Genomic DNA, 5,048 nt, shown 5'->3' with positions numbered 1-5,048 from the left:
AGGTAATGACATGGAAAGGTGGATATATGAGCACAACTGATGTAACAAGAAAAAGAAAAGTTTGCACACAAATAAGTTAGGGCGAACAAGACAAAATCATGTGGTTGGGCTGGACCTGAGTCTTGCTTCCAAAGCAGAGAGCAGAAGGCAAAAAAGGAACTGCAATTGCTCGGAGCTTTCTGCTCTGGCGTCCAGTCCTCTGCAGGCCACCATGCCAAATTTCAGATTTTTGAACTATTACAGTGTTTTGTCCCTGTACTTTCATTTGATTCCCTTTGCATGTCCAATTACAAAAATAATCACTGCATCAATTTTATTTTATTAAAGATGTGTTCAAAATTAGAGTCAAAAATTGAATTTTGAAGCTAGGAGCATGGGATACTGGAAATACAGGGTGCTAATAATGAGGAGCCAGGTGCACAAGGTGAAAACGGCCCTGGGGGAGAAGGAGCCCATCACACATTTTGGGGCTCACAGGCCAGGGTGCTGCAGTGGGGAGGGGGAAGGGACTAAGCTGCTCTCAGGATCACAAGGGAGAACCTGCTGTCATCTACAGGGTTGCCCCCTTCTGACCCTCACACTCCAGTGTCAGGACTCAGAAGAAGTTCTGAGCTCAGCTCTCCCCAGGCTCCTCTTGTGCAGGAGGGAATAAAGGACATGAGGACACAGGTGATGTGTTCCACTGGGGACTCCATGTCCTGAGCTCCCCACCTGGATCTGTCACCTCTGGGAAGACACGAAAATGACAGCCCGCAGAGAGATGAGCTCAGGCATCCTTCCCTTAAAACTGCAGGTTCCTCTCAGGTGCACAGAGTCCCCTGCACACGTCTGCCTGGTGAGTGGCTCTTTATTGCACATGTGGGAGACAGGGGTGGTGGGGCCACCATGGGGTGGTGGGGAATTGGGCAGTGGTGAGAGGAGTGGAAACTTCACTGGGGCCATCAGCTCTAGCAGTTCAGAGGAGGGTCCCTTGGGACGTCTGCTTCTCAGGTCATTCAGTCCTTCGATGTCCACATACCTACGGATAAATCAATTTTCCCAGAATATACTTACATTTAGGTTTCTCTTTGTGTTTCTCACTGCAATGACTTTTTGCAGTTAATGTAGCAGTACTCATGCTACATATTATGCTGCCTAGAGAGCTGGGATTTTAGTCTAACTAAGGCACATGCACATGAGCAGGGAACAAGAAAGCATTAACTACTGATTTTTTAATGTAATCAGTTGTGTTTTTCTCAATTTCATGAATCAAGTGGAACTCTTATTCCTAAGTGATTGCTGCAGTTTCTGATGAATAAAAACAAGGTATACACCAGTATCTTGTCAGGGAAATTTCTTTGTCCAGTTGTAGTTACAGATTGTATGAGTGCAGTATGACAACCTGCAGCTTGTGCTCTCCCAGTGTGAGGACAGCGACAGACGAGGCATTGCAATTCTAGAAAATATTTAAAGCAGCTCAAAACAGGAAACAGGGCAAATTCAAAGAGCTGCAGAGGATTTGGGATCTGCGTCCCTCAGTCTTTCTCTGCAGTCTGGTTTTGCAGCCCCCCTCCCAATTCTTTAGCAATGGAGGAGACTGATCTCATTCCAAAAGCACAAACATGCTGGGGACTTGAACCTGATCCTGCCCAGGTCTTGGCTTAGGTTTCAGATTTCTCTCAAAGGACAGCTTTTCATGCACTTCCCATGATCAGGAAAACGTGAACCCATGTACTTCCCTTGTCACACAGACAGAGGGTGAGTGCAGATGAGGGAGAGCCACTGCCATCCAGCCAGAAAGGTGCTCAGGGCTCTCGTTCCAACTCAGGGGCAGCAGGGAGCAGGTGGCTGCAGGGCTCTGGTTCTGGTAAGGACAGCACAGTGTCTGTGCTGAGCTCTTGGGTGCTTTCTCTGTACTTTCACATGATCCTTTCCTTTGCCTAACCTTTCTCAAGATAGATTAATAATATGGGCATTGTAAATATTCTGCCTATATGTGCCAACCTGAGCTGTGCTCCACAACCCTGTCAGCTTCAAAAACAGTGGTTCATTCTCACCTCCATTTATGGTAAAATAGCTGCCTTTCCTTGCCCAAGTGTTCTCCATGTGTTTCTCCCTCACACCCCAGGGTTCCTGCATTTCCCAGCATCTCTGTACACAGCACCCAGGACTATGTGGGGATGAGGTCATCCTCCTGGCTCTGCCCGCCACTTCCCCCAGGGCTCCTCAGAGTTTCTCAGCTGGAAATGCTCTGTGAGAGACAGTGGGCTGTGCTACCACCCAGTCCCACACCCACCTGCATGGAGCATGGGCAGTCTCACCTCCCCGTCCCCTCTCATCCAGTCTCACTGTAACACACAGAAGGTGACCATAGTGAGGAGCACCCATCATGATGAGGAGCACCAGTGCAGCTCTGTGGGAAGCATACACTGAAGGCTGCCCCTTCATGCATGGGAGGCTGAGCGAGTACTGACGCGTGATGGACAGGCATCACACCATGCCCCAGCATCTCCACCCAGGTCCTGTCTCTGCACCAACATCCCTAGGAGCCATGCTGGATGGTGTATCCTAGATTACCCTGCTGGTGGCAGAGAGCTCTGTCCTGTGTCCTGATTCCCTAGAGCCCACTGTGCTGTTCAGGTGTGCATGTGATGAGGCAGAGCTGGGAGAGGACTCGCTCTGAGCATTGAACTTAGCTGTGTTTTGAAGGTTCCTACTCACCAGAGTGATGCTTCAGTGATGATACTACTGCAAACCCCACATAACATTTACATACAGTGCAGCCATATGCTCAGCTTGACTTGATGAAGAATATGGCTCCAGTGCTCCCTGAGAGCTAGAATGTCCATTGACTTTGGTTTTAATGGGAAAATGATTTGAAAATGTAGATTTATCTCAGTGGAAAAAGGTTTGAAATCATGCATTGTGCCATGAGTCATGGAATGCATTTATTACTTTTGAGGTAATATCTTTAATTTATAGTCAGAGGCTTAATGCTCCACCACATAAAGAGTTCAGCAAATGAAGAGTACATAGATCATGGTCCAGCAGGAAAGCAGGCAAGGACTATAAATCCCAGATAAGAAGATGTCCCCTTCAGTCATGGTTTCACAACAGAGTTTGACAGGGCCTGGGGTGTTGTCAAGATGATTCAGAAAACAATCAAATAGTCTCAGAGCTGTTAGGTGTTGGTTAGTGAATGTGGACCAGAGATCATGACTACCTGCTCTCCCCAGCACTAAGGGACCGTGGACATGGATGGCTCCACCGTGACTGCCCGCATGTTTGTTGTAGTTGTGTACCCGACCTGTTGGCATTTGTCAGTCTCCCTTCCACAGCGTAGTTGCCTTGTCAGTTCTGGAGAGAACATAAAGAGGTGCTGATGTCTGTTGTTCCTTACTTTGCCCGTTTTTAGGGCCTCCGTATTAAAGTGCCATGAATTGGATACCACAGGAGTGGGGAATATCTGGCCTGTGGGCCATATAAAGCCTTCAAAATCATTGGCCAGGCCCTGCCAAGACAACCATAGGAGAGACTTGGAATTGAATAAATTTATAGCAAGCTGATTTTTAAGTGGACCATTTCATGTGATCCATGAATGATGTTAAAGTATCTAAGTGTCCATAGGCAGGAAAATAAGGCAACTTTTTTTTTTTCTTTGCCTACCCCTGTAACAACAGAAATGTGTTGTCTCATGAAGATGGCAGCTAGAAGTCCACAATGAAGGTCAGCAGGTCTTTGCTGCCTCTAACAGTTCTACTAAACAGCATTTCATTGCACTTTTCTAGCATATGTTTGTTGCCATTGCCAATCCTTGAGGTTCATTTCTTTGCTTGTAGATGCGTCCAATCACTGTCCTCGTTGTCACATGGCTGTCATCTTGTGTATCTGTGTCTTATGACACCAACATTAAAGAAAAAATAATTATGAGCCTTGTTAATGAGAGTAAGGCAAACTCTAGTGAACGGGCCCTGGCGGTAGGTACAGGGCTTACTGCAGCAGGGTCTTGGAGTCAAGGCGTCTCCTGCTTTCTCTTGGTTACGTATGCAGGAAATAGCTATTGACATCCCTTCACTGTCTGTCCATGTGTCATGGAATCTAGACTGATTGCCTTGCAGACAACTCATGGTTGGATAATGCTTTTTAAAACTCTGGTCAGCCTCTGGTTTTCTATTGAGATGCTTAGTTAATATTTAATTTTTTAAAATTTTTATTTAAGGTATGCATATTTCATGTATTTCTTGTTATAGATTCAGGAACATAGTGATATTTCCCACTCTACCCTCCCTCCCACCCAGGCTTTAACCCTTCATCCTCCTCCCTCTCCTGTTCCCATTCTTAATTTTAAAAAGATATATTTTCAGTTAACTTTATGCTCATAAAATTAACCCTACACTGAGAGTTCAACAAATAGTATGGAGGAAAAACACACTGTTCTTTAACAGTAGACAAGGCCTGTAAGCAATCATCAATTCTGAAAAAGTCAGTTTCACTCCTATACATTACTTTTCTTGTACTCTATTCATTACCGCAGAGCAGGGAAAACATGCAGTATTTGTCTTTTGGGGACTGGCTTATTTTGTAAACAATGGTTTCCAGTTGCATCCATTTTGTTGCAAACAACAGGATTTCATTTTTCTTTGCTGCTCTTTAGTTTTTCATACTGACATATACACAGTTCCTTTATCCAGTCTTCAGCTGATGGACATCTGGGTTGATTGCCTATGTTCGATACTATGAATTGAGCTGCAATAAACATGGGGTAACAAGTCCTACTTTCACAGGCTGGTTTCATTCCTTTTGTGTGGATTGCCAGAAGTGGAATGGCGGGGTCATACAATAGGTCTGTATTCAGATTTCTAAGGTATTTCCAAACTATTTTCTACAGTGGCTTTACCTGTTGATGTTCCCACCAACAATGGATTATTGTACCATTTCCTCCCAATCTGTGCCAGCTTTTGTTGTTTGTTGATTTCTATTTGAAAGCCATTCTAACTTGGGTGAGCTGAAACCTCACTTTAGTTTTGGTTTCCACTTTGCTGGTTGCTGGTGATCCTGAGCAGTTTTCC

Source organism: Oryctolagus cuniculus, chromosome 10, assembly GCF_051225735.1.
Source record: "Oryctolagus cuniculus isolate XC-2025 breed Fujian yellow rabbit chromosome 10, ASM5122573v1, whole genome shotgun sequence".
Classification (NCBI taxonomy): Eukaryota; Metazoa; Chordata; class Mammalia; order Lagomorpha; family Leporidae; genus Oryctolagus; species Oryctolagus cuniculus.
This window is presented reverse-complemented; position numbering follows the sequence as displayed.